At 42.9% G+C, this 15,712-nt stretch overlaps 1 protein-coding gene across 2 annotated transcripts in view; it reads right to left on the reverse strand.

The window, feature by feature from the left end:
* LOC134438487 (NXPE family member 3-like) overlaps positions 1-15,712 on the reverse strand; it is a 57,969-nt gene that overhangs the window by 30,304 nt on the left and 11,953 nt on the right. The gene's annotated exons all lie outside the window — the stretch shown is intronic.

Here is a 15,712-nt window from a genome sequence, read left to right on the forward strand (position 1 = left end):
GTGCTTTGCCATGCGGCAGCAGTCTACTTGGAAGCAGCAGGGAACATAGACCCGTTTTTTGAAAAAAGTGTCCCAAGTTCCCCGCATTGTATGTTTCTGAGTTTTCAAATTGTGCCCTTCCCAAAACCATTCCTAACAGTGATGCGCGGGCCGACGAAAAAACAAGAGTAGAGAGAGTAGAGTAGAGTAGACTTTTATTGTCACTATATAAATATAGCGAGATTATGTTTAGTAGCAACCCAAGAATGCCCACAAAATTAAAGATATATTAACAGTAAATAAATAATACATAAAAATCCATGTGCATCTCACAGTATCGATAGTCCTGAAGTATTGAGGGGGGGCAGGTGACGTATTGCAGTGGTTCTTAACCTGGGGTGCGGGCACAACCAACAAGACACAACCCACCGCTTTTTCCCCTAGTCCTCCCGCTTGCCCTGCCCGCAAGAAATATTCCTGAAAAATATTGACCCGGCCCGCTTCCCGACCCGCCTTTGAAAATAGTAGCCGTGCGTCTTATGAACACCCTAGCGTCATTGGCAACGCACAATCACGTCAATAAAGGTCTCAGTTCACATAAAGGGGTCTGGGTAGCCTACACTTCACATCACAGAAAATGCTGAGCTGCAGGTCTAAGTTCGCTTAAATGGTTGATGATAGGGACCAGGTGGGCTATGAAAACACCCATAGTGGCAATGTAGCCTAGAACACTTAATCTTCTTTTGGTTTGGTAGGCTACTCCTCTGCTCTGTCCTTTTCCTGAACTGAAATGGGGCACCTAAGTCTCCACCCCTTCCGGGCGGCTTATGGGGCTGGCAACGCAAAAACTTTTGACTGGGCTGTAATGGACTGATCAAAGCTATTTTCCGATCCACCTCGCATTTCCCCGTCGATCACACATATGCTGTGCCTCAGAATTAATAACAACCAATGGTGTGCTTGTTGACTTCACGTGGCAAGCGATTTTTGAGTTGTGTGTGTGCAAAAATATAAAATTATTTGGACTACACAACAGACGTCGCATGTCCGACGTGCAGCCACTTAAGCCGCAGTGCAGCGGTAGGGTTGGCTGTGCCTCGGTTCACGTCAGATATGCGAGGCGCACGTGTAGTCTCTTACACAGTTTTGCACAAGAGCTAAAATAACGTGTCTTGCGTGTCGAAAATGGGTGGTTTTGCGACGCAAATCCAAACCTTTCAAATTCACTGCCATTATATGTGAAATCCGGAGCACATGCCAAACGGGATGAGGATTTAACCTGACTCGCTCCATTAACTCTCATTCAAAATTTTGAGAGCTCCAGCCCCATAGATCGGAAGTAGAAGGGCGTGACTTAGGTGCCCCATTGGTTTCGCCTTTTCCTATCCTGAAGTTGAGGGACAGGGTGCCAAGGCCACCCCCTCCTTCACCAGAGACCAAGCGGTTAATTTGGGAGTTTGGTAAAGATAATCGCGTCACACAAACCACGAACGCAACCTGCGCTGCCTGGTGCCACTATAGGCAACGCTTGTCTTTCTAGCGCAAATGATCATTTAGCCCACACAAAGCGTGCACTCTCGTAATCTTCGATGACTGCAATGTAAAGATCCATTCATGATCACGTAGGCTGCAGAGCCCTTCTCAACTGATTGACAGTTGCACTCACTATGCGACATGCCCTGTCCAACAAAAAGCCTATGTTGAATAGATAACATTTTCTCACAAATTATTCGTTTCTAATATGAGCATTTCGATCATAATGTGTTTGTCTGTTACCCAGACTACCAAGTTTGATCTTCATACAATGCTATTTTATGATTTAGGCGATTTATTAGCCTATTTCTTTTAAAGGGACACTGTGTGAGATTTTTAGTTGTTTATTTCCAGAATTCATGCTGCCCATTCACTAATCTTACCTTTTTCATGAATACTTACCACCACCATCAAATTCTAAGTATTCACTATGACTGGAAAAATGCACTTTTCGTACATGAAAAGGGGGATCCCTTCCATGGTCCGCCATTTTGAATTTCCAAAAATAGCCATTTTTAGCTGCAAAAATGACTGTACTTGGACCACACTAAAAATATTTGCTTATTACTTAGTAAACTTTCATATAAAGATCAAATTTGGCAGTAGGCAGCCCAGTTTCAATGAGCAGCATAGTTGCAGTACCTTTTTTGACCATTTCCTGCACAGTGTCCCTTTAAGTGGCGAGGGCATTGTTCTTCCACTGTAGGCTAAATTACTCAAATGAGCACTGCATTCAAAGGGAGTAGGCTAATAATTTGGACATTGTATAGGCTATAGTTGCCTGTTCTATTTCGACAATGTAGGCATATAGCCACTCGAATCCCTAGCTGTGGAGGAAATTAATCTGTACGTTGGTGAGCATACGGAGCCAGCCGTCAAGTGGATTGCCTCGTAGTCGTGGTAGGAAATGAAAACAAACTCTGTAAGCAACACATGAGTGCGAACCCATTACAATTGTATAAGAAAATGTGTAGGTTATATCCATCACTGCACTGTTTAGAGAGCACCCTCTGTGTTCTTCAAAATGCACTCAATGGTTGCACCTGCTGCACCAGTTGCGTGCAGAGGATTCGGCCGACGCAGGAGCCTCATTAAGTCTCCTGCAGAGCTCGTGGCACCATCTTAGTTATTCAGCCATATAAACTTTGATCTATTTCGCAAAATATGTCCCTGCCTGCTAAAGTAAACTATGGCCTATTGGCTATAGCCTACTTTAAAATTCGGCATAATTTCAAAGGTCCTGACCTGACCGACCGCACCCAACCCGAATTTCATTAAAAATAATATTTCATAACCCGTGCCTGCGGTCGACCGCGGTTAACTGCAAGCGCCCGCTGATTTCGGGTCAGCCCGCGCATCACTGATTCCTAAACCTAACCTTTCAGTAATGCTATGTTTCTGAGTTGTAAATTTGTGCCCTGACCAAAACTATTCCTAAACCTAACCTATCAGGTGCAACAACAACCTGCGCTTTGCCATGCGGCAGTATACTTGGAAGCAGCGGGGAACATAGAACCGATTTCTGAAAAAGGGGTCCTAAGTTAGGACCTGGGGAACATAGTGATGACCCCAAGGGCGTACAGGAGGGATAAACTGGCTCTTGTGCGAGCCAGTGCCAGGTCAGCGGGTAAGCACTGACTGTATCATACACTGTAGCCTGTAATGTAAACATGACTATTTAAATGTAATGTAAACATGACTATGCCTAATGTTTTTTTGTTTTTTTTTCACAGATCCTGAATGATTTCGTTCACTCCTCCCTTTTTTCGTTTTGTGGTCCATTTCTGGCCCCATGCCTCCCAAAACTCCTCGTCCATGCTGTAGGTGAAGTCTGACTAACAGGGCTCTAGTGAAGCAATTTCTGATTAAAGCACATGGATCTCCATTCCAATTTTGTCAACCTCTGTCATTGCGTCATCTGAGTGTATTCCCGGGTAATTACTTCATAATGACCTAAGTGCATGACAACTGAAATACTGTGTGAGCCTCTCACTAAAAGCGTCTGTCAAATGTGGTGTCTACATTAATGAACAATGAGCTATTGTCCCCCAGCACATTCTGGTATGTGTAAAATGTGACCGCCATCGTTTTCCAACACTGAACATCCTTGGCTTTCAATGCATTCATCCATGAGCAGTGTTCATACTGAAGTCTTACAGTAGGCCCAAAATCATTATTACGTCTCACATGGCGCACTTGTGCACTTTACGATGTTTCAGTGCATGGACTATTTGGTTACGCACTGAAACCCGAAGTGCACAAGTGCGCCATCTGAGACACACAAATATGTTTATATACACAGCATTACTGTGGATACTGTGCATTGCTGTGACGCGGGGTGAGTAGGTGGCTGAGGTCTCTACATATCTGTGTGTGTGTGTCACTGTACTATCCTACATTGTTGCAAGGCTTTCAATGACTTCACCGACTTTGTCAAGTCAAGTCAAGTCAAGTTTTATTGTCAATTTCTTTACATGCACTGGTCATACAAAGAATTTGAAATTGCGTTTCTTGCTCTCCCATGCAGACATAGACTAATCTAGGTAAGGACATAGACAGTATAGACATAGACAGTACTCATACATGGACATAAGACAGTATGGACATGAACAGTGGTCATACAGACATTTAAAGTGCAAGACTGGACAACAGAAGACTTGTAGAGAACATACATTAAGAGGAGGTATTTTGTTGTGCTTTTTCTAAAAGTCCTTTATAGCGTTCTGACATAGTAATAGTAGCATTTGAAGAAAATAAATAATTAAAATAGGTTTATCAAATACACCAGCAGCAGTATGTGTGTTTGTGTGCGTGTGTGCGTGTGTGTGTGTTTAGTGCAGGTAGAAAGTGCGGTGTGCATGTGTGTGTGTGTGTGTGTGTGTGTGTGTGTGTGTGTGTGTGTGTGTGTGAGTATGAGTTGTGTGTCAGTGTGTGTATGTTTGGGTTTAGTGCAGAAAGTGCGGTGTGTGTGTGTGTGTGTGTGTGTGTGCATGTGTATGTTTTGAGTTAGTGCAGGTTGAAAGTCCTGCATGAATTGTCCTGCAATGATTTACTTCAATGAAATAGGAATGCTCGATGCCGTTGAACTTGGTGCAATGTGAAATAGCCTCTTTCTTTTGTGAACGTGAGATGTCCGCGTTTACAATATCCTGTGAATCAGCACCATGGATAGCGCCAAATTGCAGGTAGCCTTTATGCCTTTATGTGGGCCAACTCTGGGCTGTGGCAGAGGATGGTGACTTGGGGGCCTCTCGGAGACAGTGGCTACCCATTGTGCCCCTTCCTGCTAACCCCTTTCCAGCAGCCGAACACAGACGCAGAGGCACGTTTCAACAGGCCGCGTAAAACCTATGCCATTGTGGAGTGATCCATAGGGGTATGGAAACAGCGGTTCAGTTGCGTCAGGAAGACAGTGGGTGGGGGCAGGATTAAACAAGACTGGTCGCGTACAATGACGTACTAGATGTAGTCAGTGTGAAAGGCTGAGTAGAAACACACCATCAGAGACTCGGCAGAAAGACCACGTCTGCTCGCAGCCGCCACGCCATGCTCTGATGTGAAACTGGCCTAATGTAACTTGGACCCGAGTCGTCAATTTGATGACTTGCGACTCGACTTGGACTTGACCATCAATAGACTGGACTTAGACTTGCACCTCATGACTTGCAAAGACTTGCCAATTCCCATGATACTTCCAGTTCGAAATATTTCATCTGTTTAGTTCAACATTTTTTTTCTACAGTTGATTTCATAGAGCAGGCCGTAGCAGCTACCATGGAATCCTGGCTATTAATGCGTTTGCTTGCATCATTAACCCCACAGTCTGTCAGGACTGTCCGTTTTGTTTTCAAAGAGAGACAGTTTTTCATTCTTTTATGCATTGCACTAGACTTTTGGCTCTGTTTGATATTTTAACAAATCTTTTCCTTGCTTTTGGTGAAGTGTTTTCTATAGAGATGTGACGTTCACGAACGAGCCGGTTCTTTTGAACGGCTCCCTGAAGTGAACGATGGGAACCGGATCACAGCTGGGGGAGCCACTCTACCGCATTTTCGTTCATTTTTCATTCATTTTAAGCACGTGACCTTGACGTGAATAATTACATTTGGGGAAAAAACACAATTGTTTGCCTTAAATAGTGGCAAAAATGATCTTTAGAAGCAGAAGGATAATCAATTGTTATTTGGACAAAATTACCTAGAGGTGGAGTCAAAATATTACATTAAACACTGGATAAATAATTTTAAAAAGAGCCAGTGTTTTGACTTTGAAAGGAACGAGCCACTAAGATCCATATCCCATCTAAGAGCCATAAATCCCATCTCTAGTTTTCTAAACAGACTTTGGTAACACTTTACAATACAGACTTTTATATATTGTGACAAAACCAGGAATTGTTATGTGTCGCTCAGTCACATTTATTGATATTCAAGCAGGATTAGGTGTTACTTCAAAGACAATATAGCCTCAGGCTAACAGCCAGGGGTATTCCTGACCCAGTTCTCACAACAAGGTGGCAATTTAGCACTAACATGAAATAACTTGTACATCTCAACATTAAGGATGCAACATGTACACAATAACATCCCTGGTACATGTAATATTCCCCAACACATTTTAAAGACATTAACAGTAACACAACATCCAGCAAGGAACAGGCACAGCCCTGTTACACTATAGGCTATACACAAAATACAGAGCCAAATGTCAGTTGATTAATTTTATCCTGGGTCAGGCAAATAGGCCTATGGCATTATACATCAGTAGAAGGACTAAGATTACCGGTAAGGCAGAATGCAGTGCAATAAATCTGTTCTCTGGCCTGATCCAGGATTCATATTGATTTCCTCTTTTTTTAAGCACATGTCTGACATTGGCTACGTGTACATGATGTTTTAAGTCCGATTTAATGAATGCGATTTAAATAGATCGGATTAAGAGTTATTTTGCGATGTGTATACATGGCACTTTCACCTAAATGCGATTAAACGTCTGGGGAAAATAAAGCATTGCGATTTGACTGAGGACGCACGTGCTGAGCGAGCCAAATAAGGCACGGGGGCGTGGTCCAATGCCACCGAGATGCAGGTCATCTTCCCCACGAAAATCGTTGCCTCAGGCGGACCGAAATCACAACATTTCCCCCTTTCTCCCTGGATCATTTACAATGCTACATTAGCTACCCTGTTAGCATAGAAAAACGAGTGGTCAAATAGTAATGTGGAGTAACTTTGTGTTTCATTACTTTGTGGGGCACTTTTACATCAATATATGGAAGCCACAACATTTATAGTCGCTTAGGGACTTTAAATTAAGCAAAACTTTCATGTGAAAATTAACAGGAAGTGCCGCCATGTTTTTCTCACTGGCAAAGAGCACGGTCTCTTGGCGCCATCATGTGGTCAACGAGCATGCGTGGAACGACTGGATTTATTGTAATTCCGAATAAAAGGTTACATGACAGAGGAACGTGTTTAATCGGATTTAAAAGAGGATTAAACCACCCACTTTAATCAGACTTAAGTTTAAATCGGAATAAACTTAAATCCTGTTTGGTAAGTGTTTACATGATATTTTTAGAGTGGAATTAAGTTTTAATCAGATTTAAAGTGAGTTAAATCGGACTTAAGTGTCTCATGTAAACGCATAGATTGATAGGCTACATTTGTTGATAAGTGGTGTTACGGGGAGGTACTTTGCTCAGTAAAAAATAAGGGGGAGGGTTTGTTTATGAGGGCTTGAGGGCCTACTTTTGGTTTTGTAAACAAGCTACTTTCTGGTTGTTAAAATAAAGCGCTTTTAAAAATAAAATCTCTCTCTGGTGCCCTTGCTCTGTCAGTCTGTCTGTCTGGTTCTCGCCGTCTGTCTCATTCTCTATGCCCAATCTGAATGTCTCCACCCGTATCTCATTCTGTTGTCTGCCTGACTTGTGTCTTTGTAATTGTATTTGATTTGGTTCCTTGTTAGCTCGTCTGCCCTTGTTATCCTTGTCACTGTCATCACCTGCATCCTGTTGTCTCCTGCCCTATCCTGTGTCACGCTGTAATTTCCCCCTGTTTATTTAAGCCCTGTGTTTCCCTTGTCCTGTACTGTGTCATTTGTCTTTCCTCGTCTTCCCCGGCTAATCTGCAATTTTCAGTCAGTGTAGTATCTTGTTTGTAGTAAATACCTTTGTTTTCTGTGTTTAGTTGTGTTAATGTTTTCCCCTTCGTGGGTTTTAGTTTTTTGTCAATCTTCTGAGCGTTTGATTTTGTAGTCTTTTGGTTAAAGGTACACTGTGCAGGAAATGGTCAAAAAGGGTACTGCAACGATGCTGTTCATTGAAACTGGGCTGCCTATTGCCAATTTTGATCTTTTCATGAAGGTTAACTAAGTAACAAAACAATAGTTTCTAGTATGGCCCAAGTACAGTCTTTTTTGCAGCTAAAAATGGCTATTTCTGGAAATTCGAAAAAGATCCCCCTTTTCATGTATGAGAAGTGCAATTTTTCCAGTCAAAATGAATACTTAGAATTTGATGGTGGTGGTAAGTATTCATGAAAAAGGTAGCATTAGTGAATGGGTAGCATGAATTCTGGAAATAAACAACTAAAAATCTTACACAGTGTACCTTTTAATAAAACCTCATTTGTTCCAGTACCTCCTGATCTGTGTGTGCTGCATTTGGGCCTCCATCCGTAAAGTCTTGACAGCACCCTCTATTTGATTAAAAAAAAGGTTGGGGAGATTGTAGGCCTAATTCTTTTTGTAATTGATAATGCAGATCATGATTTTGGTGACTGGTGGTTGGGTTAAAAACCTTGTGTACTCTCATGTGATAGGCCAATTTACATAGAGTAAACAACAGAACATTCACTTACTCCATGAGAAATGAGCCTTTTGAATTGAAGTAAGGGATAACGGTCGACGAGGTGACCTGTTATACGAAATTAATGGCGAGGCGGCGGCTCCTAACTTAGTTGCCTCCGCCAAGCCACTAATTTCTATAACCGGTCGACCTCGAAGGCCGTTATCCCGCTTATCTGCCGTTATGGAGGGGTACTTTTAATCTATTACTGTCTGTAAAGTTGTCGGAACCATGTTCTTTCAAGATAGAATGTTGCTGTGCGGGCGTCCAACTTGACGCTCCTAGGGCCTTATTTATAACGGCTGCGTACGCACAAAAGACTGCACACGCCAAGTTCACTGCAAGGTTTGGTATTTATAGAAAAATAACTTGGCGGTAAACATGCGCAGCTCCACGCAAAGTTTTACCCATGCGTACGCCCTAAACAAAAGACCAAACGCGGAAAGCGCGACCTCGGGAGGTAGCTGGAAGAACGACCCGAAATTGGTAGGGGGAAAAACGGAGGTCACGTATCACGATAGCCACTTTAACATTAATCCAGTTCGCAACGAAAAACGTGTTTGTTGTTTGTTTGGTAATGGTGGAAAATAATTAGTAGGCCTACCTGGCCCATTCATAGTCATGCATGTTTTGTTAGGAAGTAACCAACGCTTCAAATTTTATATTTAGGGTAGGCCTACATTACATTTGGAAATACCCAAATCACTCACGGACCTTTCCAGTATATCTGTAGGCCTATGCTATAATCGTTTATGCGTTCCTACTCTGCAAGGAATTACGCAAACATGTAGGCCTAAGCCAGTTGCAGAATCATCTGCTCGAGTCCCACGTGCAGCTGTACTAATATGATAATGGTTGATTTTCTCAGCCATTCGGCATACAGACAAGCATACAGCCAAGTGCCATACTGATGGACATCTTCGTTTCTGTTGTTGCATGCCATTTCTTTTTCATGCGGTTCGTCAGCAAATGAGCAGAGGTGTGCATTTCTAATACTGCTGGCCTAATAGACTGATAATGCACGTTTATAATACACAGATTAAATAAATACAGACTAGAAAATGCCCATAGATGTGATGCTGTCTGTGGTTGTGTCGATCGACAGGTGGGGCGTCGCTTTGAACTGAAAGCAGACAGCTGCGCGCAGTGACCAACGGTAAACCCGGTGCATATGAGGTGCCATGAGACAGCGAATAGATTTTCTACCGGTGAATTTCACATGGGCACATACCCTGTGAGATGTTTCCTTGACACAGCTATTTTTCCACTTGTTCACAACTCAATTAATACTACATGTCCATGACTAGGCAGGTTCATGTCCATGCCATCCTTATTTTAATTATTTTTTACTTCTGGTATAGTGTAACTTTTGTGAACATAACCATTCACATGCTGCAATTCGAGGGATTTTGTTTTTTGTACGACTTCCCAAACTTAACCGATCCACATTGCCCAACGTTTTCTAGGCCTATCTAATAAAACTGTTTGCTCCACATGTGATAAATAGGCTATCTCGTCTGCTTTCCGCACGCCGTCCACAGATATAAATATTCATTTTGGGCGTTTCACTGAATATTCATAGATAATTATGGGTGAGTCCACAGGTGCGCACATGTGCCGCAACTTCAGAGTCAGTTGGGATTTATAAAGGGAAATCGACGTGGAACGTGCGTGCGCCATGCTTTATAAATCTGAATATTTTCTTGCGCACGCACATCCTGAGTTTCGTGCGTGCGCCATCTTTTGGCGCATTTCCTCCGCAAAGTTTTATGAATGAGGCCCCTAGAATCTTCGTTTGGTAGCCTGCCGACGCTGTGATTATTTAAGTTTCCTTTGGCCCTATACCACAGCGGGATGGAAGTTTAAAAACAAAAACTTGCGAAGCATTTCTACATGCTGAATCGACACATGTCGCATCACGCGTCTATTTCCCCCTGCTGATCATCACAGGCTACCTGTCAACTTCGTGCGTAAAAGAGAGAGAGAGAAAGAGAGAGAGATTCCCCACGCTAGGGTCATTTTTAATAACTCTCCCCTTTCCCCTTTCACACGTGTTACTTCCCCACAAGAGGAGAGTAGCCTAATTTTAAAAAAGGGATGTTTTCAGATCAATAACAAAGGGAAGGCAGTGGGAAATAGCCTAGGTTACATTTTAAAAACCATGGGAGTGGAGTAGATGGCGAGGTGACTCGTTTCGATACAATTGATGGCGAGGCAGGTGCTTAGAATTTCGGTACAGGGTATTTTTGTCATCTATTGCTAGGCCTATCTGTAAATTTGTAACCAATGAATTATGCCAACTGCAGAATATTTAGTGCGCACATAATCAGGCGCGCCTCGCATGTAGTAGAACTTTTAGGGCGACAGACTTGACAATCAAATGCGATAGAACTGACGACTGGCTCTTGGCTTGACAACCAAATGCGATAGAATTAACGACTGACTCTTGACTTGATAAACAAATGCGATAGAACTAACGACTGGCTTTTGGGCCATAGCAACCTGCAGTTTAGAATTAGTAACCTAACTTAGTCGCACGTTTGACGCCAGACAGGTTATAGGGAATTAGTTGCAACCCCATCAGCCAATCAGAAAAGAGGATTCAGTTGCGTAGGCAGATAATAGGCTATATTTGCCCAGGTTTTTCTTCATTAAGTTTCATCAAAGGAACTCAGCACTCAGCAAGGCGTTGTGGTTATTCATCATGTCCACAATCTGGAGTGTTGCTCGCAAAGGGGAAACTGTCCTCTCTGCAAGTTGCATCATGCATCTGATCTTGCGTGCAATCTTGTGTCTTTCACATGTCTGTTCTGCACAATATCTTACACCCTTTCACATACCCACGTTGTCAACACAGATTTGCCTGTTCTGTTTCTTACTTGTATAACAAGTTTTTTTTGTCTGGTTTCTTTGGTTTCTGTACTCCCACCAACTCTATTCTGGGATAACATCTCTTAACGTGAGTACATCAGAATTGATTCCTATGCTTTCTAAATGAAGTTTTATTGTATGACACCAATCACACGTGAGAACAACGTTTGAGTGACTGCAGCTTCCAAACAATCAGAGGCTGCCTCCGGTCGCGGAACCCCGCCTTGTCAGCAGTGGCTAAAACTTTGCAACACAATGGTATGTTCTTCTAAAAGGTGTCACAAACTGTACAGCGTGCGAGCAAGTGGATAAAACCCCCAGCCAACAAGACAACAGGTTCTTGTCATACTGTATAGGGCTCTAATGGGACTTCCAATGATAAACACTTAGCCGCCTAGCATTTTGGAATCCCTGGCTGCGTGTGCACTCCCCTGTGTACAAAACTGCTAGAACCCATGTAGGCTATATGTTCAACCGCTTCCTTATCTTCTCAAATCAAGTGTTCTTGCAGAGGGTTTTTACATTTAGCTGTATATCGTGATGCCTGTGATGTGGTTAAGGCCTCCAGTAACAGATGCGACAGAGTCCTGCTTTGTGTAGTGTTCTGCATATGCTGTTTGTTGAAACAACTACCCAAGACTGTTCCAAGTTAGCCTTTACATCTGCAGATGTTAGACCTGGTGGTTTTTCCACAAGCTGTTCAAGTATTTGTGTGTGTGTGTGCATGCGCACTTTGAGCCAACTGTACAGTATTATTGTGATATATATATACATATTACTATCGTCATTCACAAAAGTGAAGATAGAGGAACTGTGTGAGGACACCAGATGTATCATTATTTACAAAAACAAGGCCTCATTTAAGTAAGGGATAACGGCCGACGAGGTGACCGGTTAATACGAAATTAATGGCGAGGCGGCGGCTCCAAACTTTGGCGACGCGCACAGCGCGACCTCGAAGGCCGTTATCCCGCTTATCTGCCATTATGGAGGGGTACTTTTAATCTATTACTGTCTGTAAAGTTGTCGGAACCATGTTCTATCAAGATAGAATGTTGCTGTGCGGGCGTCCAACTTGACGCTCCTAGAATCTTCGTTTGGTAGCCTGCCGACGCTGTGATTATTTAAGTTTCCTTTGGCCCTATACCACAGCGGGATGGAAGTTTAAAGACAAAAACTTGCGAAGCATTTCTACATGCTGAATCGACACATGTCGCATCACGCGTCTATTTCCCCCTGCTGATCATCACAGGCTGCCTGTCAACTTCGTGCGTAAAAGAGAGAGAGAGAGAGAGAGAGAAAGAGAAAGAGAAAGAGATTCCCCACGCTAGGGTCATTTTTAATAACTCTCCCCTTTCACACGTGTTCCTTCCCCACAAGAGGAGAGTAGCCTAATTTTAAAAAAGGGATGTTTTCTGATCAATAACAAAGGGAAGGCAGTGGGAAATAGCCTAGGTTACATTTTAAAAACCATGGGAGTGGAGTAGATGGCGAGGTGACTCGTTTCGATACAATTGATGGCGAGGCAGGTGCTTAGAATTTCGGTACAGGGTATTTTTGTCATCTATTGCTAGGCCTATCTGTAAATTTGTAACCAATGAATTATGCCAACTGCAGAATATTTAGTGCGCACGTAATCAGGCGCGCCTCGCATGTAGTAGAACTTTTAGGGCGACAGACTTGACAACCAAATGCGATAGAACTGACGACTGGCTCTTGGCTTGACAACCAAATGCGATAGAATTAACGACTGACTCTTGACTTGATAAACAAATGCGATAGAACTAACGACTGGCTTTTGGGCCATAGCAACCTGCAGTTTAGAATTAGTAACCTAACTTAGTCGCACGTTTGACGCCAGACAGGTTATAGGGAATTAGTTGCAACCCCATCAGCCAATCAGAAAAGAGGATTCAGTTGCGTAGGCAGATAATAGGCTATATTTGCCCAGGTTTTTCTTCATTAAGTTTCATCAAAGGAACTCAGCACTCAGCAAGGCCTTGTGGTTATTCATCATGTCCACAATCTGGAGTGTTGCTCGCAAAGGGGAAACTGTCCTCTCTGCAAGTTGCATCATGCATCTGATCTTGCGTGCAATCTTGTGTCTTTCACATGTCTGTTCTGCACAATATCTTACACCCTTTCACATACCCACGTTGTCAGCACAGATTTGCCTGTTCTGTTTCTTACTTGTATAACAAGTTTTTTTTGTCTGGTTTCTTTGGTTTCTGTACTCCCACCAACTCTATTCTGGGATAACATATCTTAACGTGAGTACATCAGAATTGATTCCTATGCTTTGTAAATGAAGTTTTATTGTATGACACCAATCACACGTGAGAACGTTTGAGTGACTGCAGCTTCCAAACAATCAGAGGCTGCCTCCGATCGCGGAACCCCGCCTTGTCAGCAGTGGCTAAAACTTTGCAACACAATGGTATGTTCTTCTAAAAGGTGTCACAAACTGTACAGCGTGCGAGCAAGTGGATAAAACCCCCAGCCAACAAGACAACAGGTTCTTGTCATACTGTATAGGGCTCTAATGGGACTTCCAATGATAAACACTTAGCCGCCTAGCATTTTGGAATCCCTGGCTGCGTGTGCACTCCCCTGTGTACAAAACTGCTAGAACCCATGTAGGCTATATGTTCAACCGCTTCCTTATCTTCTCAAATCAAGTGTTCTTGCAGAGGGTTTTTACATTTAGCTGTATATCGTGATGCCTGTGATGTGGTTAAGGCCTCCAGTAACAGATGCAACAGAGCCCTGCTTTGTGTAGTGTTCAGCATATGATGCCTGTTGAAACAACTACCCAAGACTGTTCCAAGATTGCCTTTAGACTCTAGGTCTGTAGATGTTAGACCTGGTGGTTTTTCCACAAGCTGTTCAAGTATTTGTGTGTGTGTGTGCATGCGCACTTTGAGCCAACTGTACAGTATTATTGTGATATATATATACATATTACTATCGTCATTCACAAAAGTGAAGATAGAGGAACTGTGTGAGGACACCAGATGTATCATTATTTACAAAAACAAGGCCTCATTTAAGTAAGGGATAACGGCCGACGAGGTGACCGGTTAATACGAAATTAATGGTGAGGCGGCGGCTCCAAACTTTGGCGACGCGCACAGCGCGACCTCGAAGGCCGTTATCCCGCTTATCTGCCGTTATGGAGGGGTACTTTTAATCTATTACTGTCTGTAAAGTTGTCGGAACCATGTTCTATCAAGATAGAATGTTGCTGTGCGGGCGTCCAACTTGACGCTCCTAGAATCTTCGTTTGGTAGCCTGCCGACGCTGTGATTATTTAAGTTTCCTTTGGCCCTATACCACAGCGGGATGGAAGTTTAAAGACAAAAACTTGCGAAGCATTTCTACATGCTGAATCGACACATGTCGCATCACGCGTCTATTTCCCCCTGCTGATCATCACAGGCTGCCTGTCAACTTCGTGCGTAAAAGAGAGAGAGAGAGAGAGAGAGAGAGAGAGAGAAAGAGAAAGAGAGAGAGATTCCCCACGCTAGGGTCATTTTTAATAACTCTCCCCTTTCCCCTTTCACACGTGTTCCTTCCCCACAAGAGGAGAGTAGCCTAATTTAAAAAAAGGGATGTTTTCTGATCAATAACAAAGGGAAGGCAGTGGGAAATAGCCTAGGTTACATTTTAAAAACCATGGGAGTGGAGTAGATGACGAGGTGACTCGTTTCGATACAATTGATGGCGAGGCAGGTGCTTAGAATTTCGGTACAGGGTATTTTTGTCATCTATTGCTAGGCCTATCTGTAAATTTGTAACCAATGAATTATGCCAACTGCAGAATATTTAGTGCGCACGTAATCATGCGTGCCTCGCATGTAGTAGAATTTTTAGGGCGACAGACTTGACAACCAAATGCGATAGAACTGACGACTGGCTCTTGGCTTGACAACCAAATGCGATAGAATTAACGACTGACTCTTGACTTGATAAACAAATGCGATAGGACTAACGACTGGCTTTTGGCCATAGCAACCTCCAGTTTAGAATTAGTAACCTAACTTAGTCGCACGTATGACGACAGACAGGTTATAGGGAATTAGTTGCAACCCCATCAGCCAATCAGAAAAGAGGATTCAGTTGCGTAGGCAGATAAAAAGACCTAGATACGCGATGGAGGTCATGGACGACGATAGTCAAGTAGAAGAAACCTTGAATTTTCCAGAGGACAGGAAGTACTTTTAATTTAAATAACCTTTGAAAGTCATATTTAAGAGGAGACAAAAAGTGAAGCGATAAGTATTTATCACACATTTGCTATGACTTTGGTTGCAAGACTAACCTGAAAGGCGCCATTATCACATATGGTGCTAATATATAAGCTCTTGATGCATTACAACATTGATATTAGGACAAGTAGTCAGGATTAAGACATCAAAACACAATGGAATCGTTGAGAAACTACTGTATATCACTGATTCTGGTTGCTATGCACACCAAAAA

This window comes from Engraulis encrasicolus, chromosome 22 (assembly GCF_034702125.1).
Source record: "Engraulis encrasicolus isolate BLACKSEA-1 chromosome 22, IST_EnEncr_1.0, whole genome shotgun sequence".
NCBI classification, from domain to species: Eukaryota; Metazoa; Chordata; class Actinopteri; order Clupeiformes; family Engraulidae; genus Engraulis; species Engraulis encrasicolus.